The sequence below is a fragment of the Lynx rufus genome, unplaced genomic scaffold, assembly GCF_022079265.1.
Source record: "Lynx rufus isolate CCGP_SWC_20201006 ecotype Redwood Valley unplaced genomic scaffold, mLynRuf1.p SCAF_2, whole genome shotgun sequence".
Taxonomy (NCBI): Eukaryota; Metazoa; Chordata; class Mammalia; order Carnivora; family Felidae; genus Lynx; species Lynx rufus.
Genome location: NW_025814834.1, coordinates 72,729,002 through 72,744,449, shown reverse-complemented (window position 1 = coordinate 72,744,449; position 15,448 = coordinate 72,729,002). Strand labels below are relative to the sequence as shown.

At 36.1% G+C, this 15,448-nt stretch overlaps 1 protein-coding gene across 16 annotated transcripts in view; it reads right to left on the bottom strand.

Moving 5' to 3' along the window:
- The window catches only part of BAZ2B (bromodomain adjacent to zinc finger domain 2B), a 328,851-nt gene that overhangs the window by 300,016 nt on the left and 13,387 nt on the right, over window positions 1-15,448 (bottom strand). The window lies entirely within an intron of this gene.

The window sequence follows — 15,448 nt, the reverse complement described above, 5'->3', positions numbered from 1 at the left end:
TACTCTAAAGAACATATGAATGATAAGAAGTGAAACCACATTATTGCTGATATGGAGAAAGTTTTAGTGATTTGGACAGAAGATCAAACCAGTCATAAAATCCCTTTAAGCCAGAGCCTAATCCAGTGCAAGGCACTAACTCTTCAATTGTATGAAGACTGAGAGAGGAGAGGAGGTCGCAGAAGAAATGCTGGAAGCTAGCAGAGGTTGGCTCATGAGATTTAAGGAAAGAAGCCATCTTCATAACATAAAAACATCAGGTGAAGCAGCAAGTGCTGATGCAGAAGCTGCAGCAAGTTACCAGAAGATCTAGCTAAGAGAATTAAAGAAGATGCCTACACTAAACAACATATTTTTTCAATGTAGACAAATAGCCTTCAATTGGAAGATGTCATCTAGGACTTTCACAGCTAGAGAGGAGAAGTCAATATCTGGCTTCAAACCTTGAAAGGGCAGATTGACTCTTGTTAGGGACTAACACAGCTGGTGACTTGAAGTTGAAGCCAATACTGATTTGCCATTCCCAAACTCCTAGGCCCTTAAGAATTATGCTACATCTACTCTGCCTATGCTCTATAAATGAAACAATAAAGCCTGGATGATAGCACATCTGTTTAAAACATTGTGTACTGAATTAAGCCCACTGTTGAGAACTATTGCTCAAAAAAAAGATTCCTTTCAAAGTATTACTGCTCATTGACCATGCACCTGGTTACTACAGAACTCTCATGCTGCTGTCATGCTTGCTAATATAATATCCATTCTGTAGCCAATGGATCAAGGAGTAATTCTGATATTCAAGTCTTACTATTTTTTTAAATGTTTATTTCTTCTGAGAGGGAGAGAGAGAAACAGCGTGAGTGTGCAAGCAGGGGAAGGACAGAGAGAGAAGGAGAGAGAAAGAATCCCAAGCTCACAGCATAGAGCCCAACTCAGGGCTCCATCCCACGAACCATGAGATCATGACCTGAGCTGAGTTGCTCGGGGTGCCTGGGTGGCTCAATCAGTTAAGTTAATCCCTGCTTAGGATTCTCTCTGCCCCTCCACTGCTCACTCACATGCTCTCTCTCTCTCTCTCAAAATTAATAAACATTTAAAAAATATAAATAAATCGCTTACCTTCTAAAAGAAAAAAGGGTCAGACGCTCAACTGAGCCACCCAGGCACCCCAACATTTTACATTTTAAAAGTTGATTTTAGGGGGACCTATGTGGTTCAGTCAGTTAAGCATCAGACTTCGGCTCAGGTCATGATCTCACGGCTCGTGAGTTTAAGCCCCACGTGGGGCTCTGTGCCGACAGCTCAGAGCCTGGAGCCTACTTTAGATTCTGTGTCTCCTCTCTCTGCCCCTCTGCCTCTCATGCTCTCTCTCTCTCTCAAAAATAAGTAAACATTAAAAAATTAAATTAAAATAAAAGCTTATTTTAAAACATTTATTTCTTGACATAAGTAACAGTCTTAACTACGTCTAATAATATTTTCAATACCTTCTCAGAATTTAAGATCTGTATTTTTCAGGGTTCACTTAAATAGTATGTGTGAAAATATATTGACCACAGTAGGCTTATATCACATAATATCAAATCTCATTCCCTAGAAAACATGTGTTATTGTAATACCTATGAATGAAAAGCACATTATAAACATCTAAAGATACAGCAGCACAGAATAGATAGTAGTCTAACCATTCACAAGAATGAAAAGCTCTTTTCCAAGCTGTTAGAAAGGCTCTTTCTCAATAGCTTTTTAGGCAAATGAACAAGTCTGAAGCAAATGAGAGTTAAGTTACAGGTTATTTTTCCTCCTAGTCAACCGACCTTACACTGCATATCTTTAAAACAGGAGTTGTAAATTAAACACAACTACAGGTAAAGAATTAGACTCCTCATTAATTTCAGTTGATGGCTGCTTTGCCAATTTCCCTAGTCCACTTCTGTTTCTATGGTAACAAAGGTAGACTCAAGAAGCAGAAGCAAATATTTTAAGTTAACAGTTATATGGGGAGAGTCAAGTACTGAATGGCATATACAGTAATTTAATTTTAAGAAATAATCTAACCTATGAAAAGGAAGGAGGGAATCACAGTTCATTTAATCTAAAAGCAACTGAAAAGGAGGAGTCTGCCAGTCCAGTATTTTTTCCTTGATTATCTTCACGGAAAAATATTTTCATTTTCATTTAACTTCTCTAAAAAATCTGGTCCCACTCCCACTATGGGTGGCCAAAAAAACAAAACCCTAAACTCACCAAGTGTCCAGATTTACTTTCTAGCACAAAACTCATACTACTAGCATGAAGGCTTTAAAATATGATAGCATATTTTGTGATCTTAACTAGGACTCCATTTTAGACTGTGATTTTCTTTGAAATAGCTGATTCTAATATGACCTTTTATTTTTAAGCAAAGCAACTATATTTAAGAATGAAAACAAACCTGTTAATACTGGTATGAATCTTTCATATATATGCATATAATGAAATACATATTTATCTGGAATACGAATTTCTCTAGCAGAGTTTCTAAATATTTCTGGGATCATCTTAAGTTTGTGAGTATCTAAAATCCTGAATCAGTTAAATCCTCTCAACTGTTTTTTCTTTTCTAAGTTGCTTTAAGTTCAAATTTTTCTTTTTCCTCTCTCAAAACGTTTTCACTCCAAAGAGACTATATTTCTGTCTCTGTCTCTGTCTCTCTCTCATTACTCTGGGGGAAGCAAAAAGCCATGTCAGAAGGAGCACTATGGAAATGACCATGTGGCAAAGAACTGAGGCCGCCTGCCAAAAGCCAACAAGGAACTGTCAATAAAAATGTGAGCTTGGCATCCAGTCCTCCAGCACCAGTAGAGCTTTGAGGTAACTGCTGTCCCAGCTGATAGCTACCTCAAAAGAGATGCTGAGTTAAAACAACCTAAGTCAATCCCAGTTTCCTGAGCCACAGAAATTAAAATACAAAGATTAGTGGAAAAAGCAGGTTGGAAAATGATACATACAGAATAATGATATGTAAGGTTTTCAAACATGCCATATAATGCTACTAAACATGAGTATTTTGCTAAATTTGATAATCAATAGGATATTATTCATTTTTTTATTTCCTCCCACCCCAACTCTGTGAGTTCCTTGCCTACAGCAAATACTTTTAATAAGTAAAGGACAAAGTAAAGCATTAAGATGTAATGCAGTTTGGCCAAAATTCATACCTAATGGGCTTGCTCTTACTGCTAAGGGAAGAAAACTTTAAGCCCCTACCTCTATGAGAGAACTAAATAATAAAAAGTAAATGTTCATTTATAAAATACATCAACTGCTAAGCTGTAAACATCAGAAAACAAAGTATGTCCAAAATCTACATTTTGACCACTATTTTCCAGAGTCAACATACAAACTTTGGCCAAATGTTTTCATCTTTATCTACAGACAATTTGGAATGTATCTCTGTTTAGTTCTATGCATCCAAATATTACCTCTCTATTAAGAATGTTCCTATTGAACAAAAATAGACACTCAGATCAATGGAACAGAATAGAGAATGCAGAAATGGACCCACAAACGTATGGCCAACTAATCTTTGACAAAGCAGGAAAGAATATCCAATGGAGTAAAGACAGTCTCTTCAGCAAATGGTGCTGGGAAAACTGGACAGTGACATGCAGAAAAATGATTCTGGACCACTTTCTTACCCCATACACAAATATAAACTCAAAATGGATGAAAGACCTCAAGGTAAGACAGGAAGCTATCAGAATCCTTGAGGAGAAAGCAGGCAAAACCTCTTTGATCTTGGCCGTAGCAACTTCTTACTCAACACATCTCCAGAGGCAAAGGAAACAAAGCAAAAATGAACTATTGGGACCTCATCAAAATAAAAAGCTTATGCACAGTGAAGGAAACAATCAGCAAAACTAAAAGGCAACCAATGGAATGGGAGAATATATTTGCAAATGACATATCAGATAAAGGGTTAGTATACAAAATCTATAAAGAATTATCAAACTCGACACCCAAAAAAACAAATAATCCAGTGAAGAAATGGGTAAAAGACATGAATAGGCACTTCTCCAAAGAAGAAAACCAGATGGCCAACTGACACATGAAAAAATGGTCAACATCACTCATCGTTAGGGAAATACAAGTCAAAACCACAATGAGATACCACCTCACACCTGTCAGAAAGGCTAACATTAACAACTCAGGGAACAACAGATGTTGGCGAAGATGCGAAGAAAGAGGATCTCTTGTGCATTGTTGGAAGGAATGCAAGCTGGTGCAGCCACTCTGGAAAACAGTATGGAGGTTCCTCAAAAAATTAAAAATAGAACTACCCTATGAACACAGCAATTGCACTACTAGGTATTTATCCAAGGGATTCCAGGTGTGCTGTTTCAAAGGGACACATGCACCCCAATGTTTATAGCAGCATTATCAACAATATCCAAAGTATGGAAAGAACCCTTATGTCCATCAATGGATGAATGGATAAAGAAGATGTGGTATATATATATATATATATATATATATATATACACACACACACACACACACACACATATATATGCACAATGGAGTATTACTTGACAACCAAAAAGAATGAAATCTTGTTATTTGCAACTACGTGGATGGAACTAGAGGGTACTATGCTAAGTGAAACTAGTCAGAGAAAGACAAATATCATATGACTTCACTCATATGAGGATTTTAAGACACAGAATAGATGAACACAAGGGAAGGGAAGCAAAAATAATATAAAAACTGGGAGGAGGAGGGGCGCCTGGGTGGCTTGGTCGGTTAAGCCTCCGACTTCGGCTCAGGTCATGATCTCACGGTCAGTGAGTTCGAGCCCCGTGTCGGGCTCTGTGCTGACAGCTCAGAGCCTGGAGCCTGTTTCAGATTCTGTGTCTCCCTCTCTCTCTGCCCCTCCCCTGTTCATGCTCTGTCTCTCTGTCTCAAAAATAAATAAACATTAAAAAAAAAATTAAAAAAAACTGGGAGGAGGATGAAACATAAAAGACTCTTAAATATGGAGAACAAACAGGGTTACTGGAGGGGTTCTGGGAGGGGGGATGGGCTAAATGAGTACAGGGGATTAAGGAATCTACCCCTGATATCATTGTTGTACTATATGCTAACTAACTTGGATGTACATTTAAAAAAATAAATTAAATTAAATTAAAAGAAACAAAGAAGGTCAAATATGGAAGCATGGAAAACATAAAAATTATATTTTTATTCAAGTAACACGTGCACATTGTGGAAAAGTCAAAAGGTGTAATTAATCACAAAATAAGCTCACTACCAATAAGCACATTTTCACATTTTGCTGCATGTCATTCTAGGCTTTTTATTTATAATCTATACATAAATATATAACTTTTGAAAATAGGCAGATTCAAAACTGCCATCAAATTTTAGGGTTAGTAGAAATTGCATTCTGTTGACAAGAGGTTTGTTTTCACCATGTACAGCAATGCCCTTTAAATTTGGGAACTTCTGTATCATTCAGATGTGTACTTTTGCAGTTGTAAAAAGTATCAGATTCTAAAAAAAAAAAAAAAAAGAATGTTCCTAAGAGAAAAAATTGTAGAAGACTTTAGCAAAGGCAAAAAGGGTTACAGATGGCCTATCCAGGACATCATAATAAATTATCAGTGCCTTTCTTTTTTTTGGGGGGGGGTGGTAAAATATACATAACATTTACCATTATAACCATTTTAAAATGTACATTTAAGCATTTCAAATTTAAAATTAGGTACATTCACGATGTTGCGTAACCATTACCACCACCCATTTTCAGGCCTTTTACCGTCTGTAAAATTTCCAGAGAATAAAGAAATTAAACTTGTAATCTTTTATTTATTTAAAAAAATTTTTTTAATGTTTATTGTATTTTTGAGAGAAAGACAGAGAGAGAGAGAGAGAGAGAAACAGAGCACAAGCAGGTGAGGAGCAGAGAGAGAGAGAAGGATATACAGAATCTGTAACAGGCTCCAGGCTCCAAACTGTCAGCATACAGTGGGGCTTGAAATCACGAACTGTGAGATCTTGACCAGAGCCAAAGTCGGCACTTAACCAACTGAGCCATCCAGGCACCCCAAATCTCAGGACCACAAAGTGCCACAAAGTCAGGACGTTTTAAGAACCCCAGTTTGTATAATTAAGGCAAATATTTGGCAAATTAGACTAATTTAATAAATTTGGTTTTTAAAAGAAGTTATGGTGTTAACCAAACAAGCTAACATTAAACCCATACAATGTTTATAATTTTGAAAAATATAAACTCCTATGTTCAACTAAGTTGAATCATTATTCTGGCAAATTTTTATTTCAACAGTAACTATGCTTTGTAGCTTGGCAGCTTGAAGGGAATTTTTTTTAATATAATTTGTCAAATTGGTTTCCATACAACACCCAGTGCTCATCCCACAAGTGCCCTCCTCAACGGCCATCACCCACTTTCCCCTCTCCCCCAACCCCCATCAACCTTCAGTTTGTTCTCTGTATTTAAGAGTCTCTTATGGTTTGCCTCCTTCCCTCTCTGTAACTTTTTTTTTCCTCCTTTCCCTCCTCATGGTCTTCTGTTAAGTTTCTCAAGATCCACATATGAGTGAAAACATATGATATCTGCCTTTCTCTGACTGCCTTATTTCACTTAGCATAATACCCTCCAGTTCCATCCATGTTGCTACAAATGGCCAGATTTCATTCTTTCTCATTGCCAAGTAGTATTCCATTGTATATATAAACCACTACTTCTTTATCCATTCATCAGTTGATGGACATTTAGGCTCTTTCCATAATTTGGCTATTGTTGAAAGTGCTGCTATAAACATTGGGGTACATGTGCCCCTAAGCATCAGCACTCCTATATCCCTAGGGTAAATTCCTAGTAGTATTATTGCTGGGTCATAGGGTAGTTCTATTTTTAGATTTTTGAGGAACCTCCACACTATTTTCCAGAGTGGCTGTACCAGTTTGCATTCCCATGAAGGTAATTTTCAAGATCTTTAGGTAATCAAAAACCTTGGAGTGGTATTAAATTGAGTTGATTATGCATGCCCGGGTGACTCAGTTGGTTAAGTGTCTGACTTTGGCTCAGGTCATGATCTCATGGTTAGTGGATTTGAGTCCCGTGTCGGGCTCTGTATGGGTGCAGAGCCTTTTAGGGATTCTCACTCTCTCCTCTCTCTGCTCCTCCGCAGCTCAAAATCTCTCTCTTTCAAGATAACTTAAAAAATTTTTGAGTTGATTAAATGATGATTATTAGATACATAATTTCTAAGGTAAAATACTGAAACATCGATTACTAAGCATAGTTGTACGCTTATATACTTTTGCTTCTTTTAAAAACAATTTTTTTCAATGTTTATTTCTTTTTGAGAGAGAGACACACAGAGTGTGAGCAGGGGAAGGGTAGAGAGAGAGGTAGACACAGAACCCAAAGCAGGCTCCAGGCTCTGAGCTGTTAGCACAAAGCCCAACACGGGGCTCGAACTCACAGACCGTGAGATCACGACCTGAGCCGAAGTCGGAGGCTTAACTGACTGAGCCACCCAGGCACCCCTACATACTTTTGCTTCTTATTTTAATATTGATAAGTTATTGTTTTGAGTCATGTTAATGAAACTGTTCATTTTTGCCACTTTGAAGTGTAAAATGGATGAATGTGTGGCTGTAAAAAGTTGTGTTGCACATGCTCATGAGCTCTGCCTAGTCTGCTAAGATGCTGGCGCACGGCAGACAGTTCTCAATTATTCACCCCTAACTTTTCACTGTGAAACAGAAATCACTTAGTTTGACTAAAAGGTACAGTCAATAATGAGTAGTTGAGACTACATTAGGAGTAACAGTGACAGAGAAGTACAAATGGGTATGTGCATTTATTTCTCAAAAAAAAGAAAAAAAAGTTTTATCCTAAAGGAGGGATTCTCGGGTTTTTCGGTCTCCTGGTCCTTTTCTACTCTTAGAACTTATTGAAGACTTCAAAGAACTTTTATTTTATGTTGAATATAGCTATTGAAATTTACCATATTGGAAATTAAAAATGAGAAATAATTTTAAATATTTATTGATATATTTGAAGACAGCAATGATGAATGCTTTGAAGACAGTTTTGAGCTCATAGATCCCCTTAAAGAGAACCACTGACCTGTAGTAAAGTGTCCATTTATTTCAGAATATGAAAGACAATAAATAAAGGATCTAAATTGGAAAGTGAACCTTATTGGTTTTGATCGATAATAGCCAACTCAGAACAACAGATATGAAACATTTTAAATTTTAGTAAATTACATTCAATGTTGATGGACTTGCCTCCTTGGGGTAATTATTAATATCTTCATCTTCATATGAAAGACTATTTTACACCTTCTACATCAGAAATGCTATGTTTTACCAGAATAATTTTCTGTGCATTATTTGACTTTATTAAGTCCTTGATTATATAAAGAAAAATTAAAAAAATAAAGATTCCTCCTCACTTATGAATCAGCAAAAGTATTATCTTCTATGTTTATTTAACTTTTTTTAAAGTTTATTTCTTTTGGGGGAGGGGGGGGGAGAGACAGAGGGAAAGAAGTAGACTCCCAAGCAGGCTCTGCACTGTCAGTGTAGAACTCAATGCAGGGCCCAAACCCATCAACTGTGAGATTGTGACCTGAGCCAAAACCAAGACCCAGATAATTAACTGACTGAACCACCCAGGCACCCTTCCTATGTTTATTTTTATTGCTACTTTGATTAAATAGATAACCAAATACTGTTTCTCAGGCATCCAGGTATCCTTTTTGAAGGATGATCATAATAATCTTAAAGAGTTTTCTTGATTACCCCCAAAAGACTGGTCTTACTATGAGGTATGGCTGATTATTTTCATAGGAGCAGGCAAGAATGTTAACCAGCCTCTTTGAGTTTGTTTTTGCATGTCTTAGTAAAGTCTATACACTTATTGTCCAACTACTATTGCTACCAAATAAACTCAAGGAGGCTGGACCAGACTTTTGGGGAAATCAAGAAAAATCTTTAAGATTATTATGATCATCCTTCAAAAATCTTAGCAAAACCATTCCTTCTAAACAATTCAAATAGAAATATGATTCCCTAGTAAACAGAAACATATGATTATCTGTAAAAATTAAGAATACACAAATTAAAATTATTCCCATTAAAAATACAATAAGGGGAGCCTCGATGGTTCATTCAGTTGAGTGTCCAACTCTTGATTTCAGCTCAGGTCATGATCCCAGGGTAATGGGATCAGGCCCCACAATGGGCTCCACTCTCAGCATGCATCCTGCTTAAGATTCTCCAACACTCACTCTCTCTCTCTCTCTCTCTCTCTCACTCTGCCCCTCTCCCCTGCTCATGTACATTCTCTCTCTCTCTCAAAATAAAAAATATTGGATAAAAGAATACAATAAAAAATAGGTGCCTGGAGGCGCCTGGGTAGCTCAGTCGGTTAAGCGTCCAACTCTTGGTTTCAGCTTGAGTACTGATCTTGTGGTTCTTGAGTTGGAGACCTGTGTCAGACTCTGTGCTGGCCAGCGTGGAGCCTGCTTGAGATTCTATGTCTCTCTCTCTCTCTCTCTCTGTTTTCCCCTGCTCACAATCTCAATGTCTCTCTCTCTCTTTCAAAAATAAATAAGCATTAAAAGAAAAAAAAAGGCGCCTGGCTGGCTCAGTGGGAAAAGCATACAACTCTTGTTCTCAGGGTTGTGAGTTTGAGCCCCACACTGAGTATAGAGATTAGTAAAAAAAAAAATAAATAAATAAACTTCTAAATTTTTTTTAACATTTATTCATTTTTTGAGAGACAGAGAGAGAGCACAAGCAGGGGAGGGGCAGAGAGAGAGGGAGACACAGAATCTGAAGCAGGCTCCAGGCTCTGAGCTGTCAGCACAGAGCCCGACACAACTCAAACTGATGAACCCCGAGATCATGACCTAAGCCAAAGTCAGACACTTAACTGACTGAGCCACCCAGCAACCCCCCTGACAAAAAATAAACTTTTAAAAAAAGAATTAAAAAAATTATCAAAGTCCAGTGCAAGGAGCATAAAATAGTACATTTTCTCCTGAGGAGCATTTCATGAATATGTGAAATAAAGTTTTAAAATCTGAATAAAATTGCATTCATTCACATAATCCCTCCCAAAAATCTACCCAAAAGGACTAAAACCAGTACAAAAAATGCCATCATCAAAGAAGTACGGGAAAATACCAACACTATAAGAAGACTCTGACTCTATACACATATGCCCAAAGAATAAAAGGTGGAGATTTTAGGAAATAAGAATATTCTGAAATGTCCCAACCCATAACTTGTAGAATCAAAGTTTAGGGATATGGAAGGCCTGTAAGAGAAGTGGGAATCGCAGAGTTTGACACTCAGGTTCACATTGCAGAAAGACATCAAGGGCTACCTTTTGGCCTCATTGTTTTAATTTTCCTCAACCTGTGATTAGGTTTGAAAAGGAAACAGCTTTAAAGTGATGATGAAATCTGACTAAGCAGATACAAGTGCTAACTCGCCACACAAACCTCATAATCCACAGTACTACAGGGTAGCCATTATCCCCGTGCTGATATTCCCCATCCACAGGTATGCCAGGCTCTCCCTGAAGCAGGGGAACTGTTAAAATCAAAGGTTGACTCTCAAACATAGGATCACAGGTATACCCACAACACAGATCTCAAGAGATTCAGCAAAAAAGCTCTAGGAGAAAACTATATATCTTGTTGCCAGTTCATCTTGTTGCTTATCCGAAATGTTAAAAACCATCAACATCTAAACCTCTATCTACCCCAATTATAAAATGAAAAACAAACTTAAAAAACGCTAAGGTAAACAGAGAAAGCCATCAAGAATTACCAAGTTGCCCATGCATTTAAATAAATTTCAACTTCCTTCCTGAATTTTTTAAAAGTCTTAATAAAATAAAAATAGATGAATACTTGCTTAGCATGATTTTCAAGAACATATGTAACAAACCAAAAGTATCACAGACAATGATGAGGTATTTGAAGCATTTCAAAATTCAGAAAAAAAAAATAAGGGTGTGCTCAGTGTTAACACTGATACTAGTCAACTTCATTTTATTCTTTACACAGAAAAATAAAGTTATAAATATCAGAAGTGTGGCAGCAAAACTATTTGCATAAGATATGATTACGTATCTGGAAAACCTTGAGAATCAACTGAAAAATTATTAGAAACAATAGGAAAACTGAGATATTCAGGGGCATCTAGGTGGCTGTGTCAGTTAAGCATCTGACTCTTGATTTTGGCTCTAGTTATGAACTTACAGTTATGAGATCAAGTCCTGTGACAGGCTCTATGCCCAGCATGGATTTGCTCTCCCTCTCCCCCTGTCCCTCATGCATGCTCTCGCTCTCTCTCAAAAAAGAAAGAAAGAAAGAAAGAAAGAAAGAAAGAAAGAAAGAAAGAAAGAAAGAAAGAAAAGGAAGAAAGAAAGAAAGAGAAGGAAGAAACAAAGAAACAGAAGGAAGAGAAGGAAGGGAGGAAGGATGGAAGGAAGGAAGGAAAAAAAAAAAGAGAAAGTTGAGTAATTCAATCAATAGCCAGTAGGAATTACTCCACAATAGTTTGGGGAAAACTGAATAGTCTTGTGGGAAAAAAAAAATAAAGCTCGGAGTTCACACCTTATTTTCACTTAAATAGATTCCATCTACAATAAACATTCTGGTGTAAAGCAAAACAAACCTTGAAGCTACACATAAAAAGGAATGAAACATTGGTCTTCTAAATACCTATACTTCTTCCTGTCCTGAAAACAACAATCTTGGGGGAAAATTCTACAATAAATTTCAGAAAAGAAGGGAAGAAGAAGGAAAGGAAAAAGAGAAGAAAGGAGAAAGAAAAAACTAACCTAGCAGAATGTGCTAGGGCTTGCTCATAGAAGTTCACAAGAGTCAACTGTTAAAATTTTCAGGAATTTTGCAGTTGTTAAACACAGTCATTATTAAAAATTAAATTATATAAACTTACCATTCAATAAATTGTTTTGAAAATAAGGTAGGGGTGCCTGGGTGGCTCAGTTGTTTGAGCGTCCGACTTCGGCTCAGGTCATGATCTCACAGCTCGTGAGTTTGAGCCCCGTGTCAGGCTCTGTGCTGACAGCTCAGAGCCTGGAGCCTGCTTCGGACTCTGTGTCTCCCTCTCTCCCTGCCCCTAACCCACTCGCATTCTGTCTCTGTCTCTCTCAAAAAATAAATAAATAAACATTAAAAACTTTTTTTTAATAAAAATAAGGTAATAAGCACTCAAAACTTATCACTTCCTAATTATCTTACCACATTTTATTAATCTCTATGCTGTTGAGGTTATTTACACCTATTGTATCAGTTTGACACAGATACTGTGTAATAATTGTATGCCTGCACATCTCAACTCTGCTCAGGGGTATTAAGTTGTTGGAATGAAATAGGCCATGTCAGGAGTTCTTACACCAGAGAAAAGAGCACACACTATAAATCAAGGCTCCCACCACCAGGCACACAAACCGGTTGTTAATATTTACCAGAATACCATTGCATATATGTAAATCATTCATTATACTTTGACCCAGAAATTCAATCTCCAGGAACGTTTCCTACTGAAATATATCAGATTATGAAAAAAGGCTTAGTGATGTTTGAGGTTAAATTATTTCATTGTATATATCTTAATCAAAAACAATCTAAATGCCCCAAACTTGGGTAGTTGAATAAATTATTATATACTGTTTGAAAATATTTAATGACATGAGAAAAAATGCTCATGATATAATCCAAAAAAGAACTAATGAAGTAAAAAAAAAAAAAGCAGAATGAAAAACTACATGTATAATAGCTACTCTGGAAAAGAAAAAAATACACACACAAATAAATTTTTTTAAAAAATCAGAAATTAAAACTTTGTTTTATGAAAAAAAACAGCAAAAAGGCATTTCTAGTTGAAGAATTTCTGATATTTGTAAGTTAAACTCTGAAATTTCTTTCTGTCAAAGCTCCAGTCTCACTGCTGTACATACCCACATCTTCTCATTCCCTCTAATTACAGAGCGACCCCTCCTTCTAGTTAATGTTAATCAGTATCATATGGGTAAGGAACCCATGTCTTCCCACTTCTCACAGAATTTCTGAATTATATCCCTTGCCCCTAGACCTTCATTCTTATCATTACAAAAGTCATTTTCAAGCCACATTTCCTTCTTAGAAACTTCCCAATTTCTTTTCCTTTCCCTTAAAAAAAAACCCAAAAAACAAAAAAACAGAAAACTATCTAAACTCCATGTTCCTATTTCTTTAGCTTTAGTCCAAACTACTTGACTAAAACTATTATGGCCAAAGTCACCACTGTCCTTTTTGCCTAATTCAATAGGATTTTTTTGATTTGTTCTTACTCATTACCACAAAAACATTTCACTCCATGTCTGCTCCCCTCATTTTTTTCTTAGAAGTGAGGTTCATGGAACACACTTGCTGTTTTTTCATTTATGAAGACTTTCATTTCATTAAATAAACTTCAATATAAAATAAAATAAAAATGCAAGTAATAGAGTTTTGGGCATTTGAAATTTTTATCTTAATACTTTTTCTGTATTTTTCAAAACTTTTAAGAATGTTATTAGTGAAAACTACACTTTTAATTTTGAAAAAGAAAAGTCCTTATATATCTAAAACATAATTATATGCCAATTGACCCTCAACTTTTAAAAAATGTTACCAAATAAACAACAAAATGAGTATAAAGAAAATAATCAAAGGACAATTAAAATGTAAGAAGGAATAACAGGCAAGTTGTAGAGTTGCATGTACAATTCACTTTTATCATAAATAAGTATATAGCACAAATATAATAGAAGATCTGTTTGGTTTTTAAAGGTTCAAGTTGTATTCTCAAATAGTCATAATTCAGACATCTGATAAGTGTAACAGAATTATGTACCAGGATGATAACCCTCCCTTATCAAGGAAAATTAATTTTTAATACACTCAGTATTATCTAATAATATTTTTAGAAGCAATTCTATTACTCCTTAGTTATCTAGTTCAATGTTCCTTATAATAGAGATTTTTTTATACTCTAAGTGTTGAAGGAAAATGGACCCTTACCTTGGGCATTAAGGGTAGTTTAACTACAAAAAGAATGGGGAAGAGGGTGCCTGACTGGCTCAGTCAGTAGAGCATACAACTCTTGATCTTGGGGTCAGGATTCGTGCCTCACATTGGGCACAGAATTTACTTAAAAAAAAAAAAAAAAGAATGAGAAGAATTATATGTCAAAAAACAAAATAAATATATGAGAAGTTACTATAAAAACTCCAGAGGTGCCTGGCTGGTTCAGTTGGAAGAGCATGGGGCTCTTCACTTGAGGTTGTGAGTTCGAGCCCCCTGTTGGGTGTAGAGATGGCATAAATATATTTATAAACTAAAACACACACACACACACACACACACACACACACGCGCGCGCGCGCGCACACACACACACCAAAAAACAAAAACAACCTCTGGGGAGGAGTGGATTTTTTAAGTTTAAAATGGAAAGAATGTTTAAAATATATGAAGAAGTAATAAATCAGTATTTCATATTTCTGTAAGTAAAAACTATTAAAAAGCAAAAGAATTATAATAAATATAATAAAAGCATATCATTAATATTAGGAACTTATAAATAGGTTATAATAAATATATTAAGACCTCTGGGCGGTAACAGGCAATGTCAAAGACAAACCACAAAAGAGAAACAGGTTAAAGTACTGAAAAAATGCTCATTGTAACCAGTCACAGAAATGCAGATTAAATAAGGTACAATTTTTTTGCAATAGGACTGGCAATGGCTAATAATGATGAATATAACCCAATCCAATGAAGGTGTTAGTAAAACAGGCACAGTCATATACCATTAGTGAGATACTGTAAACCCATACAATCCTTTTGAAAGCCAAGTTCACAATACATATATTAAGAGCTTTAAAACATTCCCAGCCTTTGATTCAGTAATTGCATTTTTGGGAATTTATCTTATGAAATGATGTCACACAGCCACAAATAAAAGTACTCTGCATAAAAATGTTCATTGAAGCATCATCTATAAAGGTTGGAAGTAGCGAATCAATCCATCTGTATGCACAACCATGTGCTCCATTATTAGCATTCCACTGTAGCACAAGGGAAGAATCAGATAACCATGTGAGGAGGCAGAGGGTTGAGAAGATTTCAAAAACATAACTCTTCACAAGAGTCTTAGAAAAGAAGCAGATTTTACCAAGCAGAAAGAGAGGGAATAAAAATTGCATACAGGGAACATCATGTGCAAAATCGTGGATTCATGAAAGTCTATCCTCAGGGATCCATAAAAACTATGGTTTGTTTGTAGTATGTTTAGAACCTGCTGCTTCCTACCTCCCAGTTTTCAGAAACTGATGTTTAGCAGTGGTTTAAACACATAC